Raw genomic sequence first — 11,254 nt, forward strand, 5'->3', positions numbered from 1 at the left:
ACGAGATCTGGTGCCCTCTTCTGGCCTGCAGTCATACATGCTGTATACATGATAAATAAATAAATCTTAAAAAAAAAACTTAAAAAGGAATTGTTGTTGTTGTGGGGCCCCATTTTCTTCCTGGAGACTTCAGTTGATGTTGGGCCTGGCCATGATTTCCTGAAGAAAACTGATAAGAGACTCGAACACAAAGACATGTATAGGCAGTTAATTGAAGCCTTTTATCTAGAATTAGTTAGTAGTCTATATGACCATTAATATCTTAACAAAGTTTAAAATATATATATTAATCTTGTAAATTTTGATATAAAATTCATACTTTAAGAAAAGTTTAGCCGGGCGGTGGTGGCGCACGCCTTTAATCCCAGCACTCGGGAGGCAGAGCCAGGCGGATCTCTGTGAGTTCGAGGCCAGCCTGGGCTACCAAGTGAGCTCCAGGAAAGGCGCAAAGCTACGCAGAGAAACCCTGTCTCGAAAAACCAAAAAAAAAAAAAAAAAGAAAAGTTTAAAGAATCAGAATAGAATCAAAGAGTTGAGATTAGTAGTAATAGAATAGTCCCTTAATTAATTTGGTTTTTCTCCTCACCCATGTCAGAAAATGGCTCTTTTCTTCTGGCATGATACAGGGAGTTTGCATTTTCCTTTTAACAACATGCTTGAGTTTAAAGAAGGAGAGAGCCATTCTCCAACTCCAAAGTCAGCTTTAAATTGTAATTGAACTGGGACTACAAGAAGACCAATAGTGTTAAACGTCTTTAGAGAAGAGCAGAAACAAACATTTAGGAAGATTTATGAAATTTTATAGATGATATACCAATAGGCTATTTTACTCTTTTTCCTGGGACAGATGATTTGTCCTTTTTCTTCAGTTGTCTCATTTGTCCAGTGTTCTTCAGATTCTTAGCCTTCATTCCCCTAAAAGACAAAGACAAAAACCTTTCCCTAAGACTAATTTTGGAAAGGTTCCCTTTCGGCAAGTTATTATCTGATTAAATGAAAAGGCATGTGTTACTGGTGTAAGTTAGTTTAAATTGGATGGTCATGTTGGTTGATGAGCTATCACCTCTTGTTTTGAATATCTTGTTCCAGTGTAAGTACAGGGACAAATGTTTCAATAATGTCTCACAGCCTCATGAAGAGACCTCTGGCTTCTTCTTTATGTGTCACAACCTCCAAGGCATAAGGAAGACCTTCAAGTAGATAAGGATATCTCCCTCAAAGTGTGTGTGTGGAGGGGATAGTATGTTCAGAACTTTCCTGGATAAGCTTAGAAGTAGCATTCCTGGGAGAAGGCATAAATGATTCATAAGGAATTTTCCATCAATCCAACATCCTCAGGTTGTACAAATATTAAAAGTGCCCAAGTATGCAACAGGTGGAGATGAAAACCAAAGGTGGCATGGCAGCCATCATGGGGCTCAGCTTTGCTGGATCCTTGTCAAGCAGCTGTCCGGCTTTATGGCTTCCGCCATTCCATTCAGATATGGCTGTGCCATTCCTGGTATGACTTGGTATGTTCACAGGTATTGTCATTCATTGTGGGGAATGAATAATCAGTTTGTGCCTCGTGGGGTGAAACACATGAAGGCTGTTTACTTGTATAAATAAGATGTAGATTTCATCTTTCCTGGCACCTATACTCAAATGGAATGACTCAGGTCCACACTGCTGTTTTTTTTTTTTTAAGATGGAATAATTCAAGCCTAAGGCTGCGATTTTAAAGAATATATGGTAGCCCTGAGCAGGCCTAGACACAGACCATACGAGCAAGCCACGCCCTCCCCAGAGTGTGACCCTTTTAGTCACCAGGCCTAATGTCCCCCCACAGATACCTCAGTACCTGGCTCTGTTTCTGCCCAGCTGAGTCACAACCAAGGCTTCTTAGAGCTTCAGACTTGAATGTGAGTCCCCAGAAGTGGTGTTGTGGTGGGCTCTGAAGAGACTACTGTAGGAGAGGGCTGACTGAAGAAGCCTAAGTAAAACTTCCAGTCCCACTGTTGATAGTCATGTACCTTTAAAAGTTATTAACGCTGAGGATTGGAGAGGTAGCTTAGTGGCTAAGAGCACTTGCTGTTCTCTAAGAGGACTCAGGTTCAGTTCCCAGCACCCACACGGGGACTCAACAACCACCTGTAACTTCAGACTCAGAGGCTCCAATGCCTTCTCCTCACCCCCATAACCAACAGGTATGCATGAGGCACATGGACAACTATGCAGTCACACTATAAAATATATAAATGTTACTGGTTCTGGTCATCACACAGCTGAGTGGAATGCAGCATGCCTCTCTCCACTACTTTGCTCGGATGGTGTCTCTGGGGTGTGTGTGTGTGTGTGTGTGTGTGTGTGTGTGTGTGTGTGTGTGTGTTTGTGTGTGTGTGTTCTGATAACCATCACTTTTCAGGGTCTCTGCTGCCACTTCTGTCCATACACTCACTTTCCCCTTAGGCTTATGTGGGTACCCTGCAAGTGACTAAAACTGTGAAGGGGCTTGGTATCTCTGCCTCCAGCTTGGAATATCTATTTCCTTGATTACCTTATCCTTTGCAGACGACTATTTCTGCTCAGCTGTTAAAATAGACAAATTGGCACTTAGGAAATATTTGTCCGGAACTGAGAGTTCAAGGTTAATTTATCTGAAACTTCCCCAGTCTCTCTCCACCCCTTTCAAGACTGAAGATGCAGGAGCCTCTAAAATTCCGCCAAGATGACAGAGGCATCACCATCAAAGATCGACAGCTACACATTTCAGCATCTCTGGTTCCAGGACCCTGGACAGGCATCGAGGGGCCTCCCATCATCGGTCTCTTCTTAGCTGCAGCCCCTTCTCTGCCTCTTGCTTAAGGGAGAGGAGCTTGAACCTGACACGGAGAGACCATCATTTCCCTGTTAGTCCACCTTTTTCTCATTGGCTGGCACTGACGTGAAGAGACCATCATTTCCCCGCGTTAGTCCACCTTTTTCTCATTGGCTGGCACTGACATGGAGAGACCATCATTTCCCTGCGTTAGTCCACCTTTTTCTCGTTGGCTGGCACTGACATGGAGAGACCATCATTTCCCTGCGTTAGTCCACCTTTTTCTCATTGGCTGGCACTGACATGGAGAGACCATCATTTCCCTGCGTTAGTCCACCTTTTTCTCGTTGGCTGACACTGACGTGGAGAGACCGTCATTTCCCCCACGTTAGTCCACCTTTTTCTCATTAGCTGGCACTGACGTGGAGAGACCGTCATTTCCCTATGTTAGTCCAACTTTTTCTCATCGGCTGGCACTGCAGATGTGTGCCTCCCTCCTTTTTCAAAAGTTTGTTCTCCGTCCACTACGCCCCTTTTGAAATGTCAGATGGTCAGATGTGGGTTTGGTGGCAACAGCATAGAACACCAGGAAAGTAGTTATGCAGTAGGTCACAAAGGCAGTGGCAGTAGCAGGGGATGCCCAGCTCCTCGGGGACGGGCGCTCCGAGCAGCCAGGGCTAGTAAGTGCTACATGGTCTTCTGCCGCAGTTGGAGTCAGCAGCAGACCTGACCCCACACACCAGGCAAAGTGGCACAATATTAGCAAAAGAACTCAACCAGTGTAGTATAGATTCTACAATTCTACAAACACATATCACACATCAACTCTGTACATGCGATTGTGCAGGGCACTGGGTGCAGAGGATACCAGCCATATTCTGGAAGTGTGAGTAGCAGTGCAGGACCAAAATGGGCACTGCTGTACTGCTGTGTTCTTGGTACACAAAGCAAGGTATGCCCCAGGACAAGGTGACCAGGAAAGGGGAAGACATTGCTAAAAGTCTTCACAGTGGAGGTAATTCTGGGTCCAGGTTTGATGAACGATATCCCCAGAGATGTCAGGCTGGCAGGCTACCTGGGAGGAAGCAGTCACTTTGGATATACGAACTATAGAGGATGAGAACTATCTGAATTGACTGAATAGCACCCGATATGAATGAGGTCGTCATGAATGACAGTCTGCTCCCTGGGGAAGGGTAGGATGTTGCTTTGTCCATCACACTACACGCATGGTAGCATAGGACAATTCATTTTAAAATAGAGCAGAGAGGATTACAGTGATGTGGGAGGAAAGCAGATGGGAGATGCCTGCTGGCCACACCATTCACATAAGCCCTGAGCCTCAAGGACCTCAGGTGACCTGAGTCCTGACAGATACAATCCTGCAGACACAGGAGTGGCCACATGATCCAGGAGGGGGAGCAGTCAGAGTGAACGGTCCCAAACTGGAGTAGTGCCAAGCCCCAGCCCTCTTCCTCCCACTTCCTTTCCTAGGACCTGTGCCCTCACAGGCAGTGTGCACCTGGTCCAAGTGTCCCCATGTGAGATATGCACCTGGACAAAGCTCACAGAAGGGCAAAGGGCAGGTCACAAGGTTGCACTGATGGGGGTGGGGGGTCAAGTACTCACCCCCTGATCTGCTGGGATGGGCACTCTCACCTGCTGACCCCAGAGATAAACAGACTCTGGTTCTGATGATTATTCCATGGAGGACCCGCCAGGCAGATCTGGTCTGGACAAGTCTGGCTTCATTGTGCTTTTTGTGGTTTGTTGTTGTTGTTGTTTGTTTTTAACCAAAAGCCAAGGATGGTTCACAATGCACATGAATAGAATCTTTGGAGTAATAAAAATATGATATGCTGTCATGAAGCTTTGAAATAATTCCAAACACTCACATGGTTTGCTCTTTGATATTTGTTTGAGAGTATATTTCTCCTTCCTTCAAGATATGACCCTGTGTGAGAACTTGGTACAGCTCCCCTTTCCCCTTGGGAATGTGACGTTGCATCTGTATGACTTTCACATGGAAGTTACTGACCTCTGAAGCTATACCGGAACATACATATAAACCTAAGAGTTTGATGACACTCTGGAAGGAGCAGCAGAATACTCCATGTTTTCTTCTTCCAGGCCTTGCAATCTTACTCCCCAGCTGCCTTTCGGCTTTGCAGGACACGTGTCCTCTAGGATCTCCACTGTGGAAGTCGATTACCTTTGCTCACAAACCACTCACATGTGGCACTGTTCAACCTGGACTAGACTTTCTACTGGGGCCTGCTTCCACCCAGGTGGAAGCAGGTGATTGTGGAAGCTGCTCACCGTATGACTAATGTACATCCAGTATCTTCTCTGTGAACTTGGTATGCATTATCCTCCTCCTTAACCATTTCTAACCTCGGAAGAATTCCCTGTGTATGTGATAAACTATATGACTCATGAAAGCACACTTACATCATCTTCCCATTCCCACGGTACACAGATTAATATGCAATTTATTAACATAGAGCTCAGATGGCTATTCAGACTGTCCGGAGGCAATATAATGAGTCAGGAGTGTGTTCTAGCCAGGTGACCTGTGCAAAGGCTGTTGCCTCTCTGGTTTATAGCTTCCTTATACATCCAATGGAGGCAATAAGTGGGCCCTGAATTCCTAGTAGCAGTGTCTGTAGGCTCCAACAAGGACATCAACAGCATGGTAAATTGTCACGTTCTACCCTTAGCTGATACAAGCTAAGTGGGTTAACTTCAGGGTTTGGTCGTGGTCTGGCTACAGACTTACAGGTAGGAGGGTTGTTGTAATCCTCAGGTCTGAGAGGCAGCAGTGCTTGTGAAGACAGGCTTTATGCCCAACCCATCTACACCCTATATACAACCTCCCAAGGTGCACAAGGCTGGCCCTGGCCTTGGGAGCATCAGCGTCCAAGATCCAAGAACTATTGAAGACATTGTCAATTGAAGACATTGTTTTGAGGTCCTCCATCTGGGCTGCAGACCAGAGTCATGTGGACACATACATAAAATGGAGCAGTTAAAAGGCATTCACAAAATCTGGCCCTTGGAACACCTGTGGGTCATTCCCACATTCATGCAGGTGAAGATCTACCATGTTGCAGGAGCTTCCCATTCCCAGGGCTTGAATATGCTATAAAGAAAATTAATTTCTCATTTGGGAAATTGCCTACTTAGTGTTTAGTTTTCATGATTATTTAACCCGTTTTAGAAATAAAGTTTTTTCTTTATGATAATTTGCATTAAAACTTGTTTCCTGAGCTGATACTTGATGAATTGGAATATTCCAGATCATCATGAGGACATTTTAGGAAGAATGACATCCACATATCTACTAGAATCTGAGAAAGTTTGGGAAGTCTGGCTGAGGATCAAAACTATGGAAGAGATAGTCACGGGCTTTGAGAGCAGAGACTTTCTCTGGGACCCTGGGTGAAAGAGCAGGTACGACAGATGTGGGGTGTGGCAATGTCCCTGGCAGGGGAAGTGCGGGTGATATATATGCCTGGTACAGAGCAATTTCTAAAGAAAATAATTTCATAGTTGTAATCACAAGGAAGCTCAAAATGAAGTGTCTGGCTTCTAGTAAAGTCTATTCTCTAGGAAAAGCAGGTGCACTCTGCAACTGGTTCCTCTGTCTATAAAACTCGGGCAGGAAGACATCCAGGGTGGCAGGACTAATCTTGGAGCAGTCCACATGGAGGCCATGTTAATTTGCTAGGACTGCCACAGCAAAGTACCACAGCTTGGTGGCTTCAACAGCAGACACCCTTGTCTTTTGGAGACCAAGAAGCCCAGGACCAAGGTATAGATGAGCTTTGTTTCTCCCACAGGGCACCAGGGCACATCTGTCCGCTGCCAACCATGGAGCTCAAGGGCACATCTGTCCGTCCGCTGCCACCCATGGGGCACAAGGGCACATCTGTCCAGTGCCACCCATGGGGCACAAGGGCACATCTGTTCAGCAGCACTCATCTAGCTTCTGGTAGTTCTCCTGCAGTCTTTGGCATGCCTGTATGATCTCTGCTTCATGTTCACATGTCCACACTGTGTATGTCTCACTCTCTAAATCCAATTCTTTCCCTTTTTTATCAGGAAAAGCATCTCAGTGGACCAGGGCTTACCCCAGTGACTCCATTTTAATTTGATTCCTTCTGTAAAGACCAAACTCTGGTTAGATCCTATTTTGATCTATTTTGAGGCACTTGGGGGAGGAGTTAGGATTCCAACAATTTGGGGTGTGGGAAAGACATGATTCAATATATATTAGTAGCCATAATTTGAATGATTGTGATCCCTAAACTTGTGTTGAAACAAATCCCCATTTTGATGGCATTGAGAGATGGGTTACTATGGGAAAAAGACTTATCCTCAAGAAAGGGACTCGTGCCCTAGAAAGTGGCTTCGGATTGCTGTCTACCACATCCGTGTCTTCTGCCAGGCAAGACAGAGTTGTCTGTTTCCATCTCCTCTGCCACAGGAGAATCCAGCAGAAAGTCTTGGAAGAAATGACAGACTTTACCAGACACCAGATGCTTTATTTTGAGCTCCCCTGTTTCCACAACTATGACAAGAAAATGACTTTCATGTAAATTACCTAGTATCAGGCATTCTTTATAGCTACACAAACAAGCTAAGACAATGTGTCATATGCCTAGTTTAGGAGGTTGGACTCTAAATTCTGATCATTTTCTACAGTAATTCTTAGTATAAAAAGCCCAAATTACATGTAGTATAACCCAGATGTGAACCCTGCTAGTGAGCTTTCTCTTATTAGCACTTTCAATTATTGGTAATTGTATATTTATCTGTGGAGGATCATGTGTCTTGTGGGACTCTTGGTCCCATAAGAACTAGGAAACTGGGTGCTTAATAAGTTCACTGTTGTGCCAGTCTCCTGTGTATGTGAAAAATACCTGAAGCAAACAGCTCATGAGTGTGGCATGGCTGTTTTTCTTTGCGTTGGACATGATCATCACCCTTGAAACAGAACAGCTGTGATTATCTGCATGAGACACTCACAAGAGCCAGCTTATTAACATTCTCTTGTGGAGGGATGGGGGGGGGATAAGACTCACAGGGTCCCTCCTCTCCAGAGATCCTAAGTACCACTATAGAAGAGATAAATGATTGACTCAGGCTCCTGACAGAAAACCAATAAACTCCCTACTCCACTGAGATGGACTTTCTTAGGTCTATCAGCTCCTAAGGTGTACAGTCCATGGTCACTTGGCCCTGTAGCTTTGAGTCTGTTGTGACAAAGTGTATGACAGCAGGAACATGCCACAGAGGCAGCCTGTTAACCTCATGACAATAGGTAACAGAGATGAACAGGAAGAGGTCATAGTCCCAACGCCTCCTTCATGGGCATACCCTCAATGGCCTCACTTCCTTGCATTAGGTCCTACCTCCTAAAGACTCTGACACATCCCAAGAGCCCCAAAGACTGGGCACTGAGCCTTTAACACTTGGACCTTTGGCAGGACATTCAAGATCCATATGATAGCAATGGAAGAGAATCAAGCACATTGTAGTCCCATGGAAATGAATATGAGTGAGCAAGCAAATGTAGGACTCAGGCATCTGGAGATACAAGGCCCCACGTAAAGCATCAGAGCTGGAAGGGGGGTAGGAAGTGCTGGGGCTGACCTGGACAGGAATATGCAGTATATTAGAGAGGTGATATAAGCTAACAAGTCCAAGGGCAAAGAGGATAGAGGGGGGTTATAAGACAGACAGGCCTAAGGTGTAATGACAGGTTGACCCAAGCCAGCCCAGGCCACAGGCAGCTGCACAGCCAATTCACCAGGGATCATAAGGCCCCGATCCAGCTTTGTATCCACAGGTGTTTGGCAAAGCGGTTTTCCCAGAGGCACTGACCTTCACCTCCTATTCACAGCGGACAACTGGCAGAACCTCAGGTCTTCTGAATGCCTCAAGAAGGTTTGAGACTGAGAGGGAACAGGCATGAGCAAGCAAGCGGAAGCTAATGAGTGTCCCTGGATGCAGCTGAACTATCCTGCAGAAGAGTCTGTGCAGGCTCTGCACTTCTCAAGGGCACCTTGTGAGTTTTCCTTCAGATGCCACTCCAACACGCCTCACTGTGTGTGCAGGGCACCCAGCCCCCTTTGGAGACAGCTTAGTGCAAGAACAGTGTTCCTAAATCCCACCCACTTTTGGGTCAACAGACTAAAACCTGGGGGAATAGATGAAAGAGGAGACCTGCAGGGTTAGAGAGAGGAGATCTTCAGGGATAGAGAGAGGAGATCTTCAGGGATAGAGAGAGGAGATCTTCAGGGACAGAGAGAGGAGACCTGCAGGGTTAAGAGAGGAGATCTTCAGGGATAGAGAGAGGAGACCTGCAGGGTTAAGAGAGGAGACCTTCAGGGATAGAGAGAGGATATCTTCAGGGTTAGAGAGAGGAGACCTAAAGGGATAGAGAGAGGAGATCTTCAGGGATAGAGAGAGGAGACCTGCAGGGTTAAGAGAGGAGACCTTCAGGGATAGAGAGAGGAATGCTACTGTTTAAGATGGAGCCCTGTTGTCTCAGCCAGGAAGTGAGACTTGGCAAGTCTCTGTTTCATGAGCCTCACACTGCTCTTAGAACATGGGTTCATTCAATCACTGCCATTTTCTCTGAGATACCTTCTGAATAACCACCGTCTATTTTTGTGCTGTACCCGGCTCTTCCGCACGTCCTCTGGACTGCGTTCCAGATGTTTAGCTCCTTTCTCATCACTTTGGGCGCCATCACCTCTGGGGCAGCTGCTTATCCACTGTACAGTGGGCATTGAAACTGTGACCGGCCTGGAAGGACTGGAGATAGTCTAAGGAAACACAGGCGCCCTTCCCTTTGGCCACCAGACTATTGAAGCAATGAACCCCCAGGAATGAGACTGTCCTCAGGAATCTCACACTGGAAAAGAGAAAGGCTAACCCAAGCGGCTATGGGAGGAACCACACCTTGATGGGACTGCTTAGATATGCATGGTTCTGACCCTCTGCTCAAACCTAAACCTGATGCCAGGATCTGGAAGATAGATTTGACAGGGGGTGGGGTTGGGGTGGAGGGTGGAGGTCGGGGGTCAGGGGTCAGGGGTGGCATTGTCAGTGGGATAGAGCATTTCTTTACCCCTTTTCACAGTGTGGCCACATTAAACAAATTACGTTCTGCTTTTTAACTAATAATTTGGCTATTTTAATTGGCTCATTGAGGACAGGTGTCCAAACCTGGCTTGTTGGGGCACAGGCTGTGACTTATAACAAGATGATGCCCGTCTTGGGGTGGTTCTTACTTGAATGGAAAGACTGTATCCTTTCACTTGGTCGTGATTTCCAAATTTTCTTGTAGAATCCCGGATTTGAAGACAGCCAAGGAACTAGACAACCCAAATGAAGGCATTCCTGGGCCATCACTGTGTCCTCAAGTGAGGCAGGGAGCTCAGACTCCACTACCAAACCTTATACTGTTTCTAGTGAGTTCAGCCTTTGCAAACTGTTTCCTTGCATGCTGTAAATCTATTTGACCATATTCCTGGAGGCGAGGGTGACTGTGACCTGCCCTTGACCTTCAGAACACAGCCTGGAACCTGGGGATAACAAGAAATAACTCTCACACTTCAGGAACCGTAACTCTCACTGGTGTCCAGCCCTCCCTTCAGACTGGTGAGTACCAGATGAAACACCACCATTCTCTGTAGGAAAGTCCCCCTTGGTGCTTTACTCATCTGTGGCTGGAGCTGGGTGAGTATGGATAAAGACTCCTGGTTACCTGAAAGCACCTTAACTAAATCATTGCACACGCCACCACCTAGTCACTAACTTGGGTGGCAAAACCAATTCAGATGACTACAGAACCCAAAGCCATCTCCTAGTAATTTAGGAATGCAACCTAGAGTTAGGAAAGGAAGGTGCCCACAAAAGCACCTAGATAACCCCCTAAAATGGAATATGGGACTCTGAATGGCTCAGTGATCGTTCTTGGTGGTGAGTCCAGCAACTAGTTGCACCTGCCAAGGGACTGGAGATGGTCTACTGAATGACTTATCCAAAGGGCTCTTTATAGAGGCAGACAGAATTGAGTGAACCAGGTAGAGAGCGGCCAGGTTGCAGTGGGAAGCTTTCTTCCTTATGGCCTGAAGCATAGGGAAAGGGGAAGTAATGAGTCTAAGAGCTGGGGCAAAGGATAGAGAGAGTCCATGGCCCTTGGGAGAGAAGTGTAGCCCAAGATGGTAGAAGAGTTCAAGGGTCTAGTATAAATACTTCAACCTCTTCCTAAACCTTCATTGTTGGTACCTCCTATTGGCCAACTTAACCAGAAGGTTAAAGCAAGTTGCTCAGGGAGGCAGTCTCAGGATAGAGAGCAAGGAGGAAGGGGCGGTAGCTGGAGAGTTTCTCTCTGGGTTCTACCAAGGCCCCGCAGTCCCACAGCCCACTTATAAAATAATC

This window comes from Peromyscus maniculatus, chromosome 1 (genome assembly GCF_049852395.1).
Source record: "Peromyscus maniculatus bairdii isolate BWxNUB_F1_BW_parent chromosome 1, HU_Pman_BW_mat_3.1, whole genome shotgun sequence".
Taxonomy (NCBI): Eukaryota; Metazoa; Chordata; class Mammalia; order Rodentia; family Cricetidae; genus Peromyscus; species Peromyscus maniculatus.